Source organism: Neomonachus schauinslandi, chromosome 5 (assembly GCF_002201575.2).
Source record: "Neomonachus schauinslandi chromosome 5, ASM220157v2, whole genome shotgun sequence".
Lineage (NCBI taxonomy): Eukaryota > Metazoa > Chordata > Mammalia > Carnivora > Phocidae > Neomonachus > Neomonachus schauinslandi.
The window spans coordinates 168,993,351-169,002,211 of NC_058407.1; positions in this window are offsets into that span (position 1 = coordinate 168,993,351).

An 8,861-nucleotide genomic window follows, 5' to 3' on the forward strand; every position below is an offset into this window, starting at 1 on the left:
AATAAATAAATAAATAAATAAATAAATAAATAAATAAATAAATAAATCTTTAAACAACAACAACAACAACCAAGCAAGATGCTCGTGTATATGCCCCAGTCACTTCAAGCACAATAAAGGAATGGAGGAGAGCAAATGAAAGAGCAAATGAAAGAACAGGAAAACTATTCAAGATGTAGTGGAGCCAAATTGCAGATTTCCAGTTGAGAACATGTTCTTGGCCTGTGGGAACAGAATTCTGGACTAAAGTAGCAGTTAGTAGATACTTCCTGGTCACTGTGGGAACACGCCAATTGTACCTTTGTCATTCACAATAGGTTTTCATTAGCTTACCAAGTGGCGTATGCCTCTTAATCTTCAACTGAACCACAGAACCATCCTGCCCATTGCCTTCACATTAACAACATCACTGTTCTCGGTCTGGACTCCCTTCTTGGGTTTTTCATCAGAGCTAGCACCAGATACTTCAAAGATCTCCACCAAATGGGCACCCAAGCCGTGCCAGGACTGACCGAGGAAAGTCATTTTCATTTTTGAAGGATATTTTGTTTCTGCTTCTCTGTCTCTTCTCCTTCCGGGTTCCTTGTTACATGTATGTTGGTACCCTTACCGTCGTCCCTCAGTCTCTGAAGCTCTGTACATTTTTATTCAATCTTTTCCCTCTCTCTTCTTTGGATTGGATCATTATAATCCATCTATCTTCAAACTGACAGATTCTTGCTTCTGCCATCTCAAACTGGCTGTCGAACCCTTCTAATAAAATTTTTATTCCAGTTAGTTGACTTTTCAATGGTAAAATTTCCATCTGGTTCTCCTTCTTCTTCTTCTTCTTCTTCTTTTTAATAGTTTGTTTTCCTGCTGCGATTTTCTATTTTTTGAGTCACTCTCATCAGTGCAAATATTCTTAATAGCTGCTTTGAAGTATCTGATAAATGCCACATCTGGGCCCACGAAGAATCAGTTTCTGTTGACTACTCTTTTCTCCTGAGTATGGGTCACACTTTCTATCCCTTTGTGCATGTTGGAGCATTCGATGCTGAGGATTGTTGCTGATGCTGCTGTTCCTTAGCATCTTTTTTCTTTTTTTAAGATTTTATTTATTTGAGAGAGAAAGAGAGAGAGCCCGTGCACATGAGAGGGGGGAGGGTCACAGGGAGAAGCAGACTCCCCAGTGAGCAGGGAGCCCAATGCGGGACTTGATCCCGGGACTCCAGGATCATGACCTGAGCAGAAGGCAGTTGCTTAACCGTCTGAGCCACCCAGGTGCCCCATGTTCCTTAGCATCTTAACTAGACTTAAACTGGACTTCGTGTCTCCAGATGTGTGTGGTCATTGGTGTCTCTACTTAGTTCTTCTGTTCTTATTTATTCTAGTGTAACTTTGGGATCTCCTGGTATCTGCATAGCTTAGTTATTGGTCAGTCAGTGATTTGGGCAGAGGTTGTGCTCACGTACCTGGACCCCATAAGGCTTCTACTTCCAGCCACATCACCGAAGTGTAGGCTGTACTCACGTCTCCCTCCACTTTTTTTTTATAAGATTTTATTTATTTATTTGACAGAGAGAGACACAGCGAGAGAGGGAACACAAGCAGGGGGAGTGGGAGAGGGAGAAGCAAGCTTCCCGCTGAGCAGGGAGCCCGATGCCCGACGCGGGGCTCGATCCCAGGACCCTGGGATCACGCCCAATGACTGAGCCACCCAGGCACCCCTCCCTCCACTTTTTATATTCTGCTGGGCCGCCTCAGTTTCCTGGAGGAAACCAACATGCTGGGATCACGGAATTCTTAGCAATCTTTATTTCCAGTCAAGTATCATTAAAGGACCACCTGGGTGGCTCAGTCGGTTAAGCATCTGCCTTTGGCTCAGGTCATGATCCTGGTCCTCTGATGGAGCCCCGTGTTGGGCTCCCTGCTCTGCGGGGAGGCTGCTTCTCCCTCTCCCTCTGCCCCTCCCCCCTGTTCGTGCGCTCTCTCAAATAAATAAATAAAATCTTAAAAAAAAAAAAAAAGAACCATTACATTCTAAAGATAGCTATGCTGCAAAATAGTTTAAAATGAAATTATTGTCTAACACTCACCAAAAAGCAAAATTATAGTGTTAGACCCTGCTTGCGGCCCTGGCTTTGGTGCTCCTGACATCCAGCAGAACTGACAATGTGGGTTTGATGTCTGCTTTAGGTCTGTGTGTATCCTAACCCCTTCAGGCTGGATGTGTTCCCTTCTGACGAGAAAGAAATCGTCCCTGCCTCCGGCTGTCCAAGTGAGACGTAACGGTGTCCAACTTCCGGCCCACCTTCTGGATAAGAGAGCTGGCGAGCTCAGTCCTGATATTTTTGTTGGCATGAAGCTGGAAATCGGTCCGTCTTAATAGGAACCAAAGTTGCTCTGAGTCACTCAAAAATCCATCCTGTCCCCAGCCAGCCAGCCCTCGTGGCCCGGTGCCAAAAGCCCCGTGATCAGATGCCCAGGGACAGAAAAACCTGCAGTGCGGCCCAGGGTTGACATTAGCTTCTTTTTACCTTCTACACTCCCCAACCTCCCTGACATTTTGTTTATTTATTTATTTATTTTTTAAGGGCCCAGCCTCACAGCGGTAAAAAAGGTCACTTCTTGATAGTCAGAACCTTAAAAGTGTCAGGAATATGCCTGAGGTGAGATTTCACGAGACTTATAGGCCCTGCGGGTGAAATTTCACAAAGGGAGTTTCTTGGCCTTGGTCCTACACTCAGGATAGAAGAACAGTAATAGAGGCTTTTAAAAGTCCAAGCCTTAACTCCTTTAGGAAATTTCCACATAGAAGATCATTTTTTCGTCTTAATTTGGAAAATGTTGTGTGCTTGAAGAGGTTTACAAGTGTTGATTTGCACCTCAATAATCTGGCCAACGTTAAATGAGGCCTCTCGGACATTTGAAACCGTTGATCACTCACTTCTTTCTCAAAACCTGCTCCTTTATCGGTGGTATGGCCTCCTCCTTCTCTGGCCACTCTGGTCTGCTCTAGAGCTTCTCTTCCTCTGCCCGCTCCCAGGTCAGCGGCGCCCCTGCACACCTCAGACCCCCGGCACCATCCCCTCTGAGCTGTCTTTGCCACCCAGGCCCACCAGAGGGAGCTCTGTCCCCGCTGAAGCTGACTCTCCAGTCTGGGTCGTGGTCCATTACCAAGCCGCCCACACAAACCACCGATCCTTGTTCCTGGGCTTTGGGGGATGCCTGTCAGCCTGAGGGCTGCTCCTGCCAATCCTAAGAGAGGCCCCGTGCCCTCTATTCTGATACACCCACCGCCTCCCCACTTCCTTCTTGTACTAGGAAATCTCTCCCTAAGATTCCCCTCCACAGGGCTTCAGGTGCAAAATCTAAAAGAGCACCAAAGAACACAGTAATCAACATAAACAATTTTAATGCAATATTTTAAAATCAAAATCAATGCAAAAAAATCCATAATGAGTAAAATATCAAAATTTTTAAGTAAGGACGGAATCAGTGTTTACTGATTTTTTCCTTTGGCCTCTGGCTTCCATATGGCTCGGCCCTGCACTGCTGGGGTTCACCCCCTACCACCTCCTCAAGGACTCCTCTTCTGTATTTGTCTCTGTCCTGCAACGTCACCTATTTCTCTCTCCTCTGGATCCTTCTTTAGCATATTTCTTGTCTTAAAACAAAAGAAAAACAGTCCCCAGCTTGACCTCACATGCCCCAACTATCATTCTCTCCTTTGTTTTCCACTTTCTCTTGAACTGACTACAATTAGGTTTTTTTTTTTTTTAAAGATTTTATTTATTTATTTGAGAGAGAGAGAGTGAGAGACAGAGAGCATGAGAGGGGGGAGGGTCAGAGGGAGAAGCAGACTCCCCACCGAGCAGGGAGCCAGATGCGGGACTCGATCCCGGGACTCCAGGATCATGACCCGAGCCGAAGGCAGTCGCCTAACCAACTGAGCCACCCAGGCGCCCTGGCTACAATTAGGTTTTTGTTCCCAACACCCCATTGGAAGTTGTCTGGCCAAGGTCACCAACAACGTGCACCTTATTGGTGCTCCTCTCATTTGGCTGAGGATTTGGCAGAGGAGATCACCCCCTCCCTGAAACTCTTTCCTCTTGGCAACTTGGTCTCCTAGCCCTCCTGGTTCCCTTCCTACCTCCCTGCAGGCATCTCGTCTGGGTTCTCCTATCTTTCTGGATCCTAAACATCAGAGGTATTGAGACCACTTCTCTGTCCACACTCTTTCCCAAGATGATCTCACCCAGTGCCATGGCTCCCATGGATGTTATATCCTTGATAGGATGGCAATTTCCAAACCTCAGCCCCAGACCAGACTTTTCCCCTCATTTTCAGATTCGTGCCTGACTGCCCCACTGGACATTTCCACCTGTAAGTCAAGCAGACTTCTGTTCCTGACATGCTCCCCCCATCCCAGTCTGCCACCTCCACCTCAGGCATCTCCATCTCTGTAATGGAACTCCGTCTTCCAGTTGCTGAGGCCAAACGCCTTGCCATCATCCTCAATTCCTTTTTTCTTTTCCTCTTTTTTAAAATAGAGATACAATTGACATATAACATTGTATTAGTTTTAGGTGTTGTTAAAAGACAAAATTCGGGAGCACCTGTGTGGCTCAGTTGGTTAAGTGTCCAACTCTTGATTTCATGTATATATTATGAAATTATTACCACAATAAGTTTAGTTAATGTCCATCACTTCACATAGCTACAGTTTTTTTCTTGTGATGAGAACTTTCCAGATTTACTCTCTTAGCCACTTTCAAATATATGATACAGTACTGTTAACTAAAGTCACCATCTTGATTCTTCTTTTTCTGTTGCATTGTACATCCAGTCCATTAGCTAACTTTGTCAGTGTTACCTTCAAAGGGTACCCCGAATCCAACCTCTTCTCCCTACTTCTTGCCTGAACTACTACAATAACCTCCCCACTAGCCTCCTGTTTTCATTCTTGCCTCCCTTTGGTATCTGCAAAGATGCGTTTTATGGTCATAGGTTTTTTTATAAATGCCTCATGTGTGTTTGAGAAAAATGTATATCTGTTCTTTAAATGTCTGGGACCAGAATTTTATTTTCTGTCCATTACAACAAGCTTATAACTGTCCAACTCCTCTATATTCTTCATGTGATATTTTTTTCTGTCTGAGGTATTGGTCACCAACATCTGCTTTTGTAAATATCTGACTAAGGCTATGAAATTGTTCATTCCTTTTCATAATTCTGCCACTTTGTGATTTATACGTTTTAAGCTATATTAAATCTATACTCTTTTAGAATTGTTATGTATCTCCAGTTAATTGACCATTTTTACCATTATGCTAATATCACATGCTAACATCAATCAAGCCTTTATATTATAATGCTTTCTGCCTTAAAGTCTTTTTGGCCTTCGAGATCTCAATTCCCCCTTCATGTGTTTCTCCTAAGGAAATATCTATCTTCAGCCTAGTCCTGAAATGCAATATTTGAATAAACCATTGCTAAACATGAGCTAGTGTCAATTTGTTACATATACTAATGTATTTGAGAGTATCTCTACTCTCAATGCCCAAGAAACAGAAACTACCCATCTTTTGAGAGCACACATGGGGCATTCACGGATATTGACCGTGCACTAAGTTACCAAGGAAGCTTAGCAGATTCCAACAGCTCTGCATGATGGAGACTGTGGTTTCTGACTATGGGTGAAAAACTTTAAAATAAGAGCAAAAGGCTAACTAACAAATCTTACTTGTCTGGGATCTAGTTTGATAAATACTGCGTTAGGTATCAGGTCAATGCAGAGTAAAGGAAAGAAAGAAAAGACGAAAGGGTTTAATGTTTAGTTAAAGTAGCAAGTCTTGACCTGGCGTCTTTGATGGAAACTATATGGATGTCAGCTCCTTCCCTTCTAGTCATTGGATGTGGAGACTCTCCAGTGTCTGCATAGGACCAGGTGTCAGGAGGAGCCTTCTTCGGCTGTGAGATGTGTACCCAAGGCTTGGGTCCCTGAAGCCTGGCTGCCATCGGGGCAGTGAGGAGGACCTGGTCTGGTCCCTTCCAGGAAGATTCATGGACAGCCTTTGTTTTAACTGATCCCAAATCAGAAGGGTGGGAGAAAATTGGAAACGTTAGTTTGGAGAGTCATAGCCAGATGTTTGAGAACTAGAAGAATTCAGAATCCAGTCCAGTTAACAGGTATATTACAAAACCTCAAAGATAATTAACAAGATTAAAATCTAAACTCTACAAAGGTGCAAGCATAATTTTTCTTTCTATAATTAGCCCCATTCTTTTTTTTTTTTAACCACAGATAATCACAGTAAAGCTAGTTTGTTTGCATTAAACTTGGCCTGATTGTTTATTTACATAAGTGCAGCAAGAATGATGATTGATCATATAAACTCTTTTTCTTAAGACTGCTTAGCTGGAAGTTTTCATAAGTAATTTCAGATCGAACTCTTAAAAGCTGGAGGCCAGGAAGCTAAGCCAAGGACTCACTATGAGATTTTTACCTGAAATACTATAGTTTGGGTGAATTCCTCTTCTTGAGGTCCCTTCAAATATCCTGAGCCATTCGTGGGCCTGCCAGGGAGTGACTTTCCTTACTCACCTGGTAAGGCCACTGGGAACCCTATAAGCAAGGCACTAGGCTGACCTTTCCAAGCAGTTCCTGAAAGCTGTCTGGTCTTATATGAGTCTATACACATCTCTCTCCAATAATGCATTCCAGTCAAAGCTATATAGCCAATGTTTCAAGGAGAACAAGTTCTTATTGAACTTATGTGAATAACTAATTATATTGCCGTGAAATGAATACTCAAGAGTTTCTGAATTCTGGAGGAATCGGGCAGGGAGAGAAGGTAAATGTTTTATATTTGTTATAAAGGTATGTTTTACCAAATTGCTGTAGGTCATAGATAGCTTAAGAAAAGGTTTCTTAAATTTCGGAAAACACAGCATCCAAAAACAAGCAATTTTCAAATAAAAAGTCATAAAGAATTACAGTCATCCTCCTTAGTTCATTCAGTTCTGTGTGGTTAATAGTCTGCTTGAACCCAATTTTTTCCAGTAGTTGTAGAAATTCTTATCCAGTTCAGTTTTATGATCTTAAAGTTGTCATAAACTTGTACTTACCAAAGTCCTGTTTATGAATCTCCTTGAAGATGACGTACTTCGGGAGGAACATTATTGCAAAAGCACCTGAGTAAAACAATAACTATCTGTGAATGACAAAAGACAAAAAAATGCCTACTACTAAAGATCTGATGAGAGTTCGTTATAGTGGAATTGACAAGGAAATTTGGTCATTTTTGTGGCACACAACATTTTAAAATGAACTGGAATTATGATGATAACATTATACCAGGAGATATCAGACTTTAGGAATTTCATATAATTTCTGGAACACTTATAACATATTCCTGTACAAATTCAACATAAGGAAGGCTTAGTATTACTTCTTATTTGACGATGCTTCCCATGTAAATTTAACTTTACACATACATCTTATTAGTTTAACATTTCTTTCTATAAGGAGAGAAAACAAATCTTTTGAGATGTTCCAGGACCCCTCCTAAAAATCTCAGAGTTAATTTGGGGTCAAAAATACTTCACTTAGAATTTGATTTGGGGAAGTTTATCAAAAATACCAAAAGGTTTAAAAACAGTCAAAAAGGATCATGGGTCACTGTGAACCAATACTTATCTATTTAACCAAAGTGACAATTGAAGACTTTACAATCAAATACTGAGAGTTAAATAGTTGGGTTTTTTTTTAAATTTTTTTAAAGATTTTATTTATTCATTTGACAGAGAGAGAGCAAGAGAGGGAACACAAGCAGGGGGAGTGGGAGAGGGAGAAGCAGGCCCCCCCATGGAGCAGGGAGACTGACGTGGGACTCAAACCCAGTACTTGATCCCAGGACTCAATCCCAGAACCTGAGCCAAAGGCAGATGCTCAACGACTGACCCACACAGGCGCCCTAAATAGTTGTTTTTTAAAAAAAACCTTAGCTCTTTTAATAGAGAAGACTCCATTTTCTTAAGTAATCACAGATGTGATGAGAAAGGTAACACGGAACACAGTAAATTGTCTTGGTAAGACACAAAATTTTTGCTTTTTGTGCAGATTGCTTAAAAAATAAAGAAACTTCACAATCTGTTGCCAAAAGTAAAGAAACTTCACAATCTGTTGCCAAAAGCAAACTGAAAGTCCAAGAAAACTTTGTTTTTTTCAACAGTAAGAAATCAATTCTAATTTTGCGCTAGTGTACTTTTGATATTAAAACTCATTTTTTTATTTAAATAAATTTATTCCAATCTTAACCATCTTGACTGCACATAAAATTCCTTCTCCAAGATTTGTTTTCCAGAAACCTTCTATAATTTTCTTTTTCTTTATTTTTTTTAAGATTTTATTTATTTATTTATTTGACAGAGGGAGAGAAGCGAGAGAGGGAACACAAGCAGGGGGAGTGGGAGAGGGAGAAGCAGGCTTCCCGCCGAGCAGGGCACCCGATGCAGGACTCGATCCCAGGACCCTGGGACCATGACCTGAGGTGAAGGCAGACGCTTAACGACTGAGCCACCCAGGCGCCCCTGTAATTTTCTTTTTCACATTCAGATTTTGTCCTGTTTTTCCTCTTTCCCATTCTGAAACAACCAGCTTCACTTTAGGACAAAATTACTTCCTTTTCCCTCAACAAAAATGCATCTCCTTTCCTCATACCTTCTCTTACTGAAAACACACATCCTACTTGCCCTGCATACGGACTTATTATTTCTAGTAGCTATAATTATTTATATGAGAATTCTTAACACTTTAAAAACCTTAATTTTGAGTGAAAATAAAGAAGTAAACAACTATGGACTGGCTTTTATGA